We start from the raw sequence: 16,303 nt of genomic DNA on the forward strand, positions 1-16,303 counted from the left end.
CAATCACTTATGTTTCGTTTTTTCCACTCCCTCCCTCCTCCCCCCCCCCAGGATGGCAAGCAGTCCTATATATGTTAAATATGTTGCAGTATATCCTAGATACAATACATATTTGCAGAACCGAACAGTTCTCTTGTTGCACAGGGAGAATTGGATTCAGAAGGTAAAAAATAACTCGGGAAGAAAATCAAAAATGCAAATAGTTACATTCATTTCCCAGTATTCCTTCTTTGGGTGTAGCTGTTTCTGTCCATCATTTCTCCAATGAAACTCAGTTAAGTCTCTTTGTCAGAGAAATCCACTTCCATCAGAATACATCCTCATACAATATCGTTGTCGAAGTGTATAATGATCTCCTGGTTCTGCTCATCTCACTTAGCATCAGTCCATGTAGGTCTCTCCAAGCCTCTCTGTATTCATCCTGCTGGTCATTCCTTACAGAGCAATAATATTCCATAACATTCATATACCACAATTTACCCAGCCATTCTCCAATTGATGGGCATCCATTCATTTTCCAGTTTCTAGCCACTACAAACAGGGCTGCTACAAACATTTTGGCACATACAGGTCCTTTGGGGTACACTCTTATCTTTTGTGTTTGTGTAACTTCTCTACAGATCTACTGATACTGATTTACTGCTTTCCAACCAAAGCAGATACTCCACTGTGGTAGAGTCCTCCCTGCAAATTCTCCACTTGCGGAGACTGTACCCTGTCCCTGGTCCACTCAGGGTGAGCTGGTCTCAGTGTTCTGCCTCCCTACCTATGCTGGCTTCCTCCTACCTGATCAAGATAGATCTTTTCTGGCAATCTTCTAGATGATCTTCTGCTGGTAATTTGTTGTACTCCCAATATTTGTGGATTCTACCAATCAAGTACTATTTCAGAGGCTGAATTTTGTACTCAGTAGTGAAGGTAGAAGGGGAGCTCAGAATGAAACTTGTGTCCGCTCCACCATTTTGGGACGCCCGGATTTTTTTATTTTGCATTTGGCCAATTGTATTTTTTAAGGAGTTGTTTTCTTCAGTCATTTTTTCCCTTCCTTTTCTAAGCTGTTGACTCTCTCTTGCATACTTCTCATTTCTTTTCTTCTACCTCTCTTATTTGTCTTTTAAAGTCACTTATGAACACTTCTAAAAAGTTTTTGTGAATTTGATTCCAATTTATATCACTCTGAAGTTTCCTCTGTGGACTTTTTATTCTCATCTGAGTTGGTATTTTGGTCTTCCCCTATTCACTACAGTAACTTTCTGTGGTCAAGGTTCTTTTCTGGTTTTTGTTCATTTTTTTCCCTTTTCTTTTGGTACTTCCTCTTTTTTTTTTTTTTTTAAACTTTTGTGGTTCAGCTCAGCTCCTGAGGTAACGAGGCACTGTCCCAAGTTTCCTATGCACTTTTGAGTCTTGCCTTTGAGCAGGGGGCCCCTTGTGTTTGCAGAGTATAGCTTTGCCTGGTCTTTTCAGGAAACAACTTGGTTTTCCAAAGTTTGCCTTCCAAGTTGGGACTGGAAGTTGCCCTATTGATTTGTTCCTATACTAAGCTGGACTGACGGTTGTTGATTTGCTGTGATTAAGACCCCCTCACCAGCTTTCCCACAATCTATTTTAGCTGGGCTGAACAGCCTTTTCACTCCAGTGAGATGGACCTTTCTTGAAGTTTTGCCAAACTATCTTGAAATAGAGTGTGGTGTCATTCTGTTAGATTCTGTTCAGAGACTTGTTTTCATGTGTTTTTTCAAGCTGAGAGAGCTCAAACAGCTTCCTGAATTTATTCTGCCATCTTTGCTCCATTCCTGGAAATCTCTACCAGATAGTTTTGATGACTGTTGCTTATAAGGAGTACTTTGCCTATTTTATCCCTATTTCTTTTCATTATTTACTTTGATAATTCAGATCCTTTGTTTTTCCAATTGAATTTTTCTTATTATTTAATCAAGTTTTATAAAATATGCCCTTTATAAGTTGATAGATATACTATTGAAAGTATAAGTCAATTTTTGTAGTTTATTTTTTAGCATGGTGTAGCCAGGATCAGTGAATATTCATTCATTTTATTTCTTTAAAGAGTATTTTGTAATTGAAACAATGCAAATCTTTTGTGTGCTTTGATGGAATTTCCCCAGAACTTTTATGCACTTTGTAGTTATTGGCAAAGGGATATTCCTATTTATTTATTTTTTTATTTTTGGTGGGTTTTTATTATATAGAAATGAAATTAAGTTTTGAGGTTTTATTTTATAGTCTGCAACTTACTCAAGTATTGTCTAAATTAGCATTTTTGTTGATTCTCTAGAATTTTCCAAGTATATCACCATATTATGAGAAACAATAAACAGTTATTTTCCTATAGCAGAGGAAAACCAGAAGTTTGGAATAAGAAGTAATCTAGAGGAAGGAAGAAGGAGAGCTCCTGGAACCAAATGGAACTAGGTAAAACAGGACAGAACTAGATGTATAGTTAAAAAAGCTGAAACTAGGTGTCATAGCTTAAGTAAAGTACATATGCTTACTTGCTTCATAAATATTAACTTCTCTCCCCAGGAGCAATTAAGGCTTATTTTAATTTCCATATAATGTATGTAGCAAGAGGTGGGCATATTAAGGGATGAATGTTGCAGGAGAATCAGGAAAGAATGTAAACCACATCACCCCATGGGGAGATCACAGAGGGACTTCACAGACAGTATAAAAGTCTTTGCTTGGGGTTCTGCAAAGTGTGTGTGAGCTCATTTTGAATTTTCACACCCATTTGTTGCAGAATATATTAAAAGTTCAAACTACTTCACTCATCCTGTGATTGTTTGTTTACTGCACCCTTATTTGGGATTCAGAATTTTGTTTCCAACAAAATCATTAGTTAATAGGCACAGGTTTTTTTTTTTTTCCTTCTTTTGGTCCATCTTACTGTCATTAATTTCTAGTTCTCACATTGTAACTATTGCTACCAGTTCCAGAACTATGAAAAATAATATAGGGAGACTGGAAAGTATTGCTTCATTCCAGTGTTTATTGGGAAAGTTCTAGTATTTCTCCATTGCCAATGGTGCTTGCTTTAGATTTAAGGGAGATATTTTTGTGATGTTAAAAGTTCTGTTGTTATGCTTATCTCTTATAGAGTTTTGTGATAAACAGTGCTATAGTTTGTCAAAAGCTTTTTCTGCCTCAATTGAGATGATCATGTAGTTTTTGATGTAAAGTTTTTAATATGATTAATTAAGTTTATTGTTTTTTGATTGTTGAAATATTTTTGCATCCAGGCGTAAATCCCCACTTGGTCATAATTCCTTATTTATTGTATTACTTGCTATACTCTCTTTGATAGGATTTTGCTCAAAATTTTTGAGTCAATATTCATTAGTGTTGTTGGTCTATATGGCTTTTTCCCTCTGTTTTAGCTTTCTTTGGTTTAAGCATTAAAACTATATTCGTCTACTAAAAGGATTTTTATGAGTTATTTATCTCAATTTTTGAGAAAAATGTCGGGTATAGCTACTATTTAAAAAAAATGTTTATTAGAATTCTTCTGTGAATTACTAAGACCAAGACTTTTTTTCTCCCTTAAATATTAGTTCTTTAACTGTTTTTCTTTGGATTAGTTTAGTCTTCAATTTGTTCTTCTGATAGCTTAGGCCAGGGGTCCGCAAACTTTTAAAATAGGGGGCCAGTTCACTGTCCTTCAGACGGTTGGAGGGCTGGACTATAGTAAAAACAAAAACTATGAACAAATTCCTATGTAAGCTGCATATATCTTATTTTGAAGTGAAGAAACAAAATGGGAACAAAAACAATATTTAAAATGAAGTAAAGTTAAATCAACAAACTTATCAGTATTTCAATAGGAACTATGGGCCTGCTTTTGGCTGATGAGATGGTCAGTGTCTGGTTCCATATTTGTCACTTCTAGTCGTAACAAGTGATGCAAGTGTACATCCGTTAATCTTGATCTGGTTGGAGATTTCAAATGTTTCATTCTAGAAAAAGTCTGTTCACAGACATAAGTGCTGCCAAAAATGGATGCCATTTTAAGTGCATGGTTCCTGAGATTGGGATATGTCTCAGAGGGGAGAGACGGATAGACATTATGAAGGCTGCTTGACTTGAATGCATCTTTCAGAGAGTCACAATTCTGCAGTTCAGCCAGTTCCATTTGGTAAATTGTATTCACATTTTCAATGTCAATAGAGAATGGGTTACAGAAAAGCTGTATGTCCTGTTCATGGAGATGAAGCTCTTTAAATCTAAATTGGAACTCCTTTTGCAATTTTTCCAGTGAATCTACACATGTTTTGTTTGGGAATGCCATCAGCGGTTTTTCTGCTAACAGATTTTGAGTTGTGGGGAGATGGTAGAAGTTTTCTCCTTCACTTGTTTGATGAGGAGGCCTACTTTTACTTCAAATGCTTTGACATGTGATTGCATATCACAGATGAGTTTCCCCTTTCCTTGAAGTTGCTTATGAAATTGTTGAGTAGCTCTGTTACATCTGTCAGAAAGGCAAGGTGCCATTTCCATTCTGCATCATTGAGCTCTGGTACTTCTTTGTTTTTTGAAAGCAGAAAGTTGTAATCTGTGGAAGTAAGTCATAGAAACGTTTCAAAACTCTCCCTCTACTTAGCCAATGGACTTCTGTGTGATACAGAACATCTTCATACTCAACATTTAGTTCAGACAGAAATTCCTGAAATTGTCTGTGATTTAGTGCATTAGCTTTAATGAAGTTAACATAAGATATCACAATTTTCATAACAGAGTTCCTTCAGTGATTTACTACACAGCACTTGTTGGTGGATAAGGCAGTGTATGGCTATTGGATGAGAATGGTTATTTTTGTCCATCTCTTGGTTAATGAGAGCAATTACTCCTTTCTTAGACCCCACCATGCTAGGAGGACCATCAATTGTCATGCTGGCTAATTTAGCCCAGTCCAGCTCCAAACCATTCATAGTTTGGCAAATCTTTTCATAGATATCCTCTCCTGTGGTTGTTCCTTTGATGCTTTGCAGTGCAGCAAGCTCTTCTATGACTTCAAAATAATCATTCGTCCCATGAATAAAAATTAGAAGTTGTGCAGAATCACAAACATCATTGCTTTTGTCGAGTGCCAAGGAAAAATATGACATTTTTTTTATGGAGTTTTGCAAATGCTGATGCAGATTGTCTCCCATTTCTTCAATCCTCTGTGTACGTGTAGGTCCTGAAAGACTCACTGTACTAAATAAATTGGACTTCTCTGGACACATCTCTTTGGCAACAGAAAGAAGACATTCTTTAACAAATTCTCCCTCCACAAATGGTCTGCCAGTGCGTGCTATTAGCTTGGCAACTTGCAAACTTGCTCGCAGTGATAAAATATTTAGCTGCTTCTGCTTCACAAAAGTATTGTGCTGAGTTGTCAATGTATTTTTCAGTTTTAATATTTTATCTTTTCTCACTTCTCTAACCAAACAATCTTATTTATCTTTATGTTGAGTTTCATAGTGTCGACGCAAATTATATTCTTTGAACACAGAATATAGTGTCTGGCACATCAGACATACAGCTCTTTCCTTTTACTGCATGAAAAAGTAATCATAAGTCCATTGTTCTTTGAATATCCTACACTCCGAGGCAATTTTTCTTTTTCTTAACATCATTATTTCCTAGGGATTCCAAATTGCTATTAGTAAAATGCCAATATGTATATACAGTGCTACAAAAACAATATACCAGCAATAACTTTGCCCACATGGAGACATACAGAGGACAACACCCAACTTCCTCCAAGCTGCTTCTGCACTGTGATGGCTCCGTTTCCCTCACACTCTTTCCCACTCTTCATGCTCCCACTACTGACCTTCACTGCTGCAGGGAATTCCCTCGGCGGCGGCCGTGACAAGCGCAGCATGCACTGTACATCCCCCGCGCCCATCTGTTGTGGTGGCTGCCATTACAGTATGAGGCCGCGGTCAGTTCTCCATCTTCTGCTCCCTTCCCCACACTACACACCCCGGCCTGGGAACTCACCTCACCTTGGTATTGCCTCACACTTTGTCTTCGCTGCCTCAGCCCAGGGCCGGAAGTGTGTGTTGCTAACGCAAGTTTAGGCCAAACGTCACTTCCGGTCTGATTTTGCCATAACTTAGTGGGCTGCATAAACATCTTCAGCGGGCCACATTTGGCCCATGGGCCGTAGTTTGAGGACCCCTGGTTTAGGCATTTAAAAAATGGAAGAAATTCCTCTACTATTCCTGTGTTTTCTGTTTTGTTAGTGTATAACTGCATAATATGTCCTGATTATTATTCTTGTTTCCTGATTTTCTTTTGCTCATTTGCTATTTGATTTTCTGACCTCTTCTTTGTTAATCAGATCGGCTAAATAAAGGCTTTTTGATTTTTTTTCAAAGAACAAGCTTTAAGTTTTATTCACAATTTCTTTGAATTTTTGTTTCTAATTTGGTATATTTTGGTATACCATTTTATCATCATAATTATAATTTTCTTTCGCATAAATATTATTTCTATGATCCTTCTTTGTCTTAATTTAAAAAAAAAATCACCAAAATAAATAGTTGCTTGTTAAACTTTCATAAAATATCATTTTATTTGGCTGTTTAAAATCCAGAAAGATAATGTTAAGAATTAACATATCTCTTAGATTTTCTTATACACTATTTAAAAAATTGTTATGATTTTGTTTTATAGATTTAATATTTTGCTTGTATGAATCTCTTTCAAGCAAGGCCCATCCTCTTCCCTTCTTTCCATTAACCATAATAGGTCTTTTCCTCTTCTCACAGTATAATCATTTTTCCTTGTAGGAATGTAAACATTTTAACCTTTGTAAAATAATTTTTTTTTCCTTCCATTTACCTACTTTTGTCCTCCTCTCAAGTTTTGTATTTGCAGATCAAATTTTTTTCTGTTCAGCTCTGGTCTTTTCATCAAAAAAGATTGAAAACCTACTATTTCATTGAATGTCCATATTTTTCCCTAAAAGATAATTCTTAATTTTTCTGGATAGTTGAGTCTTCTGTGAAGTCCAAACTCCTTTGTGTTCCAGAATAACATATTCCAGGCCCTTTGATCTTTTAATGTGGAGGCTTATAAATCCCAGATAATTCTAATTGTATCTCCTCTATATTTGAATTGTTTCTTTCTGGCTGCTTGCAGTATTATTTCCTTGATCTGATAATTCTGGAATTTAGCCACAATATTTCTTGGACTTTTCATTTTGAGATTTCTTTCAGAAGGTGATCCATGGATCCTTTCAATGACAATTTTAACCTTTGGTCCTTATCTATTAGGGCAGTTTTTCTTGCTAATTTCTTGGAAAATGTTGTCTAAAGTCTTTTTTTAAATTATGGCTTTCAATTCATCTAATAATTCTTAAAATTATCTCTCTTGGGTTTATTTTGCAGGTCAGTTGTTTTTCTGATGATGCATTTTATATTTTTTCTTTTTCTTTTTTCATTTTGGGGAGAGGTTTCTTTGATTTTTGATGTTTACTTGAGTCATTTGCTGCCATTTGCCCAATTCTAAATTTTAGTGAAATATTTTCTTCAGTTAGCTTTTGAAAATTCCTGTTGCATTTTTATCTTTAAAGGAATTGTTTTGTTCAGCCTTTTTTTTTTTTTTTTCATTTTGCCAGTTTAATTTTTAGAGAGTTGTTTTCTTTTCCCATTTTACCAAACTTATTTTTAAAGAAGTTGTATATTTTTCCCATTTTCGAAATTTATCTTTAAGGAGTTTTCTTCTGTCAGTGTCTGTGCTTTATTTTCCAAGCTGTTGGCTTCCCCCGCCCCCCCCATCCGCCTCTAAAAAAATCCTTTCACAACTCTTCTGTATAGCTTTCATTTCTTTTCCCCATTTTTCTTCTATCTTTTATATTCCTTTTTGACCTATTCCAAGAGAGCCTTTTGAGCCTGAGACCAGTTCATATACCTCCTTGAGGTTTCAATATCAAGGTATTTTGCCTTTTCTGTACTCTTTTGGGTTTGTGTCCTGATCTTCCCCTGCCTCCATATTAGTTGTTTATGGTGAGAGCTTTTTTTGATTTTTTTCTTTTTTTGCTCATCTGGAAAGTTGAGTTATGCTCTTAGGGAACAGGGGAGATTGTCCCAAGCTTCTTTTGCAGGGGAAAAAAGGATTTTTCACTGACTGTGCTGGGCAGATAAAGCTGCAGACTTTCCCACTGCACTGGATCATTCTGGCCAAGTCCTGCTTGTTATGCTGGGGTTTAGGGACTCAAAATTTGCCTTTTGTAGTTATGTTGGAGGTCTGACAGATAATCTGATTATCTACTAATCTTCTGAACCAAATCAGAATAGGCAATCCTGTGTTGAGCCATGTTTCCCCTCTATCCAATTGAGACAGATTTTTCCTGAAGTCCTTCCAAGATATCTTAAGCTGGAAAATTATCGCATTTCAAATGTTTATGTGTTCTATCTCACCTAAATTCATTTAGAGATTTGATCTAGTGTTGAATCTGAGGGATGCAAGGGCAATCTCAGGCAACATCCTGTCTTCTGTCCACCATCTTGGCTTCAAATTCCTGAATCTTTTTCAAAGTGGAATATATTATGTATCCAGGGGAAAGGTGTGATCTTATTATTATGATTTTGGGAATAACAACGGAGTTTGTATAATTATTAAATATATTATTATATTTTAATGATACCCTTATTTCTCTACCCATTTTAAACAAATATTTCTGTAGAAGTTAGTGATGTAAGCTTTATCACTTCAAGGATAGCTATTACACTCTAAACTGCAAATAACACATTTTTAACTGAGTAATCAATTCTTGAAACTTAAAGCTGAAGGTGATTTTAGCAGCTTCATATAGAAAGCAAAGTGAACATCTATCTTGAAAATGTCAATCATGTTAGTTAGATAATAAACATTAAGTGCTTGTTATAGGCCATGTTCTGTGCTAAGTTCTGGGATTACAAAATGTGCTAAGTTCTGCTCTAAAAGAGCTCATAATTTAAATACCCCATTAGGTTCTACTATCCTTGGATGCTTCTTAGATATTTACAAACTCATACTTGACCAATTAAATGTTTTTTTTTTTTTTTTTTTTTGGGGGGGGGGAATATACCCTGGATTTTTCTGAACAGTCTAGCAGGCTGGTTAAAAGGAAACCTTTTTGTTTATTTTATTGTCAACCTACAGTTTAATAAGTAGTAAAAAAAAAAAAAAGAGGGAAATGTTGATTATTTGAATAATATGCTTAAAATATCTACTTCGTTAAAGCACTTAAGTAATCCAAATCAGACTGAAAATTAGGCCCTGATGTGACATTTGACAGTAAACACATACGCATTTAATTGGGAAAAGTATGCACAGAATCTAGTATAGTCATATCTGAATTGTAATTATGGTAGATCACTGTATTTTTCAAAAGAGTTTGCACATTTAATTCATTATATGCCTACTACATAGTAGATTATTTTCTAGTATTCTTAATGTTGTCACCCAATGACCTTTTGAGCATCTTTCAAAAAGCTTCAATGTGTATTTTAATAGGATAGTTAATGATTTCTATTCATGCCCTATTGATTTAATTTGCATAGTAGTTTGTTAACAAAAATCAGTGTAGATGTTCCATGTCGATCACTTTTCATAGATAATAATAATTAACATATAGAGTTACTAGATTAACTTAAATCTATTCCTCAATGATTTGCCTAAAATTTGAATGAACATACCAAAATTATGATGTGCACTTTTAAATTCCTATATGCACATCCCTTTGAATTCTATTCTTATAATATTAGCATAACTATTACTCTTTTCCCTATCTCTCTCTAAAGACATACTTTTCCAATTGTATTATAGAATGAAAAAGTTAGAAGAAAATCAGTATTAATATATATGTACTTATACATATATACACACACACATAAAATATAGCTGTCAAACACACACAAACATACTCACATATAGATATAAATGGTAAAACATTAGCTTTATATTGAGTGTGATGTATATAACACTACAGACTTGATCTGTAGGTTGGAAAATTAACCTGATTGTAATTTGATATTTTGATGAAAAGTCATCCAAGAATATTATCATTAAAATAATTTTATAGTTTCATTAAATCTTATAGCATTCTAATGGATTTATCAATACATATCAATTTCTATCACATACTATATCTTAGTATATTTGTTGTAATGATAATATGTTTTGTCCAAACCTGTAATTTCATTGTGCAACTAGTTGGTACAATGAATAGAGTGCTGAAACTAGGGAGAATTCTCTTCCTGAATCCAAATCCATTCTCAAACATTAGTGTGATCCTGTACAAGTCACTTAACCATTTTCAGTTTCCTTATCTGTAAAGAGAGGTGGAGAAATATAAAACCATTGCAGTATTTTTAATCAGAAAACCTCAAATAGTGTCAGAAAGAGTTGGACATGACTGAGATGACCGAAACAACAATAAAGATAATGCCATTGCTTTAGTGAGGAAATTCCTTTTAGCTATGCAGATAAACAACTGTACAGAGTCCTCAAACTACGGCCCCTGGGCCAGATGTGGCAGCTAAGGATGTTTATGCCCCTCACCCAGGGCTATGAAGTTTCTTTATTTAAAGGCCCACAAAACAAAGTTTTTGTTTTTACTATGGTCCGGTCCTCCAACAGTCTGAGGGAGAATGAACTGGCCCCCTATTTAAAAAGTTTGAGGACCTCTGGGATGATCAAAGAGTTACCTGGATACTGTAAGATTAAGTGATTTGGTATCAGAGATGTCACAGGCAAATTACTTTTCTGGGGGTCTTTTAAATTTTTATTCATCCCAATATGCCCAACTTAGATCATCTAGCCATTAACCAATAAAGAAAAAAGCTACAAAAATACTATGTGTTTATTCTTAAATGTGCCATACCAGGGCACTATATTGTTTAAACTTGAGCTATTTACAGTGTAAATTACAATACAGAATACTCATGATCTCTGGTATTAAGCCACTGAAAACATGTAATAACTTACACATGTTAAGGACAGATGCATTTTAACATTTCTTATATGTAAATGATTTATTATCTTCTTGATTTTGAGACTGGCTATCTTCTCTCATTAGAATGTCTTCTTAATAACAAATCAATTATAATAAAATAATTGAAGTAGTATTTTTTGTGATAATTCAAAATCAGTGAGCATTTATTAAACATTTCTTATGTGCTAGATACTATGATAGGTATAAGAAATAGTAACACAAGGAAAACCAGTCCTACTCCTTGAGGAGCTTACATTCTAAAGCAGGAAGACAATTTATGAGAAGAAGCTGAAAAGTAAGGGGAAATTAGATAAGATAGGGAGAAAGTACCAACATAGAAACCTTATGGGAAAAATCCTCAGGATCATGCAGACAAATGAGTGAGGAATCAAGGAATACACATAGCCAGCCTGGAAATTTTCATAAAAATAGAGATTCTGAAAGGAACCAACCAATCAGAATAAAGCAGAAGTGAACTTTGGAGGGAAGACTTGCTGTGACACAGTAGAAAAAATATCCATGATATCAGGAGTGGAACAAAGAGTGTAATGAAAGAGTGAATAGCAAGTGAGACATAAGTAAGAGTTAAGAATTCATTGTTTAGATTTAGGTCAATTAACTTAGAATATTTAAAAATATACATATCTAGTTGTGTTTGTTGATCTTAATAGATTGTCAAAGTTACAGTAGACTTAATTTTCATTTGTTCATTGAACATACCAGTTTCCACATTCAACCATGTCATATGTTAGGTATTTCCCAACTCTAAATGCCATATTAATTACTTTTATATCTACAAAAGTTTAAGTAACTTTCTTAAGGTCATAGAACTAATAAACTTTAGAACCAGAATTCAAATTCAGATCTTTTAACTTTGAAAGTATCAATTATTGCAATATAATTTCTGTGTCATTTTTCTAAGATTGATACTCAGGTCCTCTATAAAAATAAGTGCTCATGACAAACTAAAAGCACAAACTGATCACTATCAGTGAGAGTCATTGATAATATAATAGTCACCTCAAAAATCCACAATGAACATTTCTCATTCCAGGTTAAATTGGAAGAAGCATTCATTGTAGCTCCTTTGTTTCCATATAGAAGCTTATGTGTTCCATCTGATTTCTTACAGTAGTAGAAATAAATCCTACTAAATGGACATGGAAGTAGAGTTACAAGACTTTTTTATTTCCTTTAAAGTTGATCAGAAGTCTGATGCACATGATTGAAAAATATGTATATGATATGCAATACATATGTACATATATACACTTGTATGAATTTCTGTATGCAATTCTCTTTCAGTTTTTATGAAATGACATGGTTTTAATTCATTTAAAAACAGAATGCAATATCTCTTGCAAATCTATAGTTGACTTAGTAACAACTAAACTTTATAATCTCTTTAATTATTATTATAAATGAGTGACATCTAGAAAGAACCCTCAAATGTATTACACCTTTTAACAATGCAACAAAAATATATGGCATTTTCTTTATTTTAAAATACTTATGGTTTTAAAAAAGAATCTAAATTTGATGTAATTTTGAAATGACATAGAGAAATTGCTTTCAAATGGCATTTGGAAGGCAGGCAGATGGACCATGAAAACAATTTAATTACTTAAATATCTCTTTCCCCACTCCCTATGAATTGAGTTCATCTGAGTTCATAGATTGAATCTGGTTATTCAAAAAAGATACTGTTTATATTACTGAGCTTATATTTCCAGGGAACATGGATGTAGCAGATAAAACCATTTTATTTTTCAAAAAGCTTTTCATTTTAAATATACAGCACTTATTTTCCATATAAAGGTGAAAGAATATCTATTAGGCCATTTAAAATTTATGAGAAGGTTTGTGATTTCATTCATTACATTGACAATATGCATAACTTCTTTTAAAAATGGATTGGGTCCACAAAAGGTGAACACATGCTGTTGTAATAGCTCTTCCTATAGTGCATGCTGAATTATGAGAGTTCCTTCTGGTTATGTTACCCAGGAGGACTATTTAATGTGCTTGGTTATATAGATCTACAAATTCTTAGCTATGGGCTGATATCCATATTGAACCATAAATTTACTTTTGATGCATTGCTTTCTAGGCAGACAACTTACACTCTAAGAAAATTAAGGGTGAAAATTGATTTTCTGTTTTAGTGTGGGGCATTTTGCTTTAAAAATGGCAAAGGATTTCTACCTCTTAATGTGCATATTTGAAATATACATATCAAACTGTTATGATCTATGTAAAAGAAGGCTTTTAATCATCAAATTAGGAATGTAGGTTAATGACTCAATTATCTAATAACAGTAGAAGAAGAATTTGAAGGAAAAATATTTTCATACAATATATTTTAACAGGCAGAAGCTTATCAGCATTTAGAAACATTTCTTCTTAGTTATAAATGGCATGGTTTTGGCCACAGTTGCTATTTCAGTATTGTGTCAATATATCACTTAGACAGAAAGTGCTGATGCTGGTTTTCTAGCCTTTCTCCTATATGATATTGAAGGTGAATTTTGCTTTAGTTATGTGTAGCCTCCAGTATACTCTTGATATCAAATAGGATACTGAAGTTTTAAAATATTAAAAACTTTAGTGTCATATAATAAAGTATTACAGTGCATTCATGTAAATCCTCTTATTTTCCTCTAACATTCTTAACAAGTATAAAGGATGATTTATTCATCAGTGTTTAAATCAAGAGCTGTTTCTAAATGGTAGATTATTTTCCTGATAGATGGGGAAAATCATACAAATATGAGTTTCTCAAAATTTTCACTTTACTATAATGTGAATTTCATAATTAAATTTTCTTACTGACGAGATAAAGGACCCTGTCATCTGTTGTATTATTAGCGACATGAACGATGGCATTTCTACAATTTGTACCGTACTGATATAATATAGGATTTTTTTTGAATGTGTCTTGTATGACTATATCTGTAAATATGTATGTATATATTAAAATAAATATTCATTGACATATACACATGTATTGATATATGTACACATGATTATTTATACATATATGCAGATATGTATATGTACATTTACACAGAGAAGTATTCTTTCCTGCCAATTTTTAAACATTTTTATTTAATGTTTTGACTTCCAAATTAAATCTCTTTCTCCTTTTTCCCCCCCTTCCCCATCCCAAAGATGGTAAGTAATCATATATAGATTGTACATGTGCAATTATATACAATATTTCTGTATTAGTCATTTTATATAAGAATATTTGAATAGAATTTTAAAAATTGTAATAAAGGGAGAAATAACATGCTATACTCTGCATTCAATCAATATCAATCCATTGGAGGCTAATAGTATGCTTCATCACTAGTCCTTTGAGATTGTTTTAGATCATTATAATGCTGAGGATAAGTCATTGACAGTTTTTTATGGAAGATATGAAAAGCTTTGTCTGAAAACTGTTTGTTTATATCCTTTGACTATTCATCAGTTGGGGAATTACTTTTTTAGTATTAGATTAACTTTCAATTAATTTTTAATCTTTTTCTATTATTTATGATTTAATGTAATCTTCATTGCATTGTGGTTTGAAAAGAATGTATTTACTATTTGTGCTCTTTTGAATTTGGTTGTGAGGTTTTTATGTCTTCATTTATAGTTAGATTTTGTGCACTATGCTATTGAGAAAAGAAATATTTCTTTTGATTTTATTGCCTACAATTATTTTAAATGAAAATTTCCTTTTTATACCTTTCTGCTTGATTGATGTAATATATAGAAATGCTGATGATTTATGAGTTTATTTTGTTTCCTGCAACTTTGCTAAAGTTAATTTTTTCAAGTAGTTTTAGCTTATTTTCTAAGTATATCAACATAATCTGAAAAAAAGCGATAGTTTTGTTTCCTCATTGCCTTTCTTAATTTCTTTTATTTCTTTTTCTTTTCTTATTGATATAGCTAACATTCCTATCACAATATTAAATAACAGAAGTTATTTAATGTGTATATATATATTTATATTTATATTTATATATTTCACCTTTATATGGAAAATAAGTGCTGCATATTTAAAATCCCTTGGTCTCAGCAGGATAGTCACCATGAGGATAGTCAGGAATAGAATCTGGGGTGTTTATTATCTCCTTCACAGTCTGTCTCCTTTACAATTTATGTCTGCCACAGTCTGACCCAGTCTTAATCTTAGTGGAGGAGTGCATGAGGCAGGAGAGCCACCAGGAGGACGGTCAAAGATGGAATGTCTCATTTCCAGTCCTCTCAGCCCTTAAATATCTCAGTATGATTACATCTTTACAGCACACTAAGTATGTGTGAACTAGAGAACCATTATATCACCATAGTAAGTACTAAGTACATGTGAAGTAGAAAACCATCATCTCATTAGTCACACTGAGTTAAGTTGTTGTAAGTATCCTTATTTCCATTATACTTTTCCAGAGTTCTGATATTATGGGCCAGCACTTGAAACAAGGTGCTAAGTCACTGGAATTGATAGAATTGATGGAATTGAATGCTTATGTACTTAGTTCACACTTTTAAGAGAGTTCACACATTAGAGTTCACACCTTTAAGAGAGTTCACACATGAGAGTTCACACCTTTAAGAGAATTCACACATTAGAGTTCACACCTTTAAGAGAGCATATATAAGGAGGAGCCCACTAGAGGACAAGCCCACTAGAGACTTTGGGAGCTTCACAAATCAGAAACCCACAAGCCCACTCTCTGGGAGGTGAAGTCAATTCATTCCAACTTCCACTTTTGTGTTGGCTGGAGGCTTTGGATTCAGAGGGAGCTAGAGGCTGAAGCTGGAAGAGATGGACTAGCAGCAAGAGCTCTCAGAACCAAGGAGAGAGATAGGCCTCTAAGAAAGCTAACCGGGCCCAAAGCAGGACACAAGACTTGGAAAAGAAACAATAGAGGATTGGACTTTTACTCCTGGCTGCATTTGAGGTGATTATTACACAGAACTGAAAGAAAGGCTGCTCCCAGAAGACCCCCAAGAAACCTGCTCTTAAAGAACATTATATTTTAGAGAAGAACATTACATTTTGGTGCCCAATGTAGGGCTATTTTTCATTCTCTGTGGCAAAACTATCCATTCATATCTTTTATAAGGCTCAGCTAAATTAACACAGCACTGAAAAGGCAAATCTTTTCATATCCTCCTTATCTAGAGGGACAGAATAGAAACAATCCTTAATGTCTATAACCCAAAGAGGCCATTCTCTAGGCAACTGAATAGGAGATGGAAATCCAGGATGAAAAGTTCCCATAGTTTCCATCTGTTCATTTACTCTCTTTAAATCAGTCA

Source organism: Antechinus flavipes, chromosome 5 (genome assembly GCF_016432865.1).
Source record: "Antechinus flavipes isolate AdamAnt ecotype Samford, QLD, Australia chromosome 5, AdamAnt_v2, whole genome shotgun sequence".
In the NCBI taxonomy this organism is placed as follows: domain Eukaryota; kingdom Metazoa; phylum Chordata; class Mammalia; order Dasyuromorphia; family Dasyuridae; genus Antechinus; species Antechinus flavipes.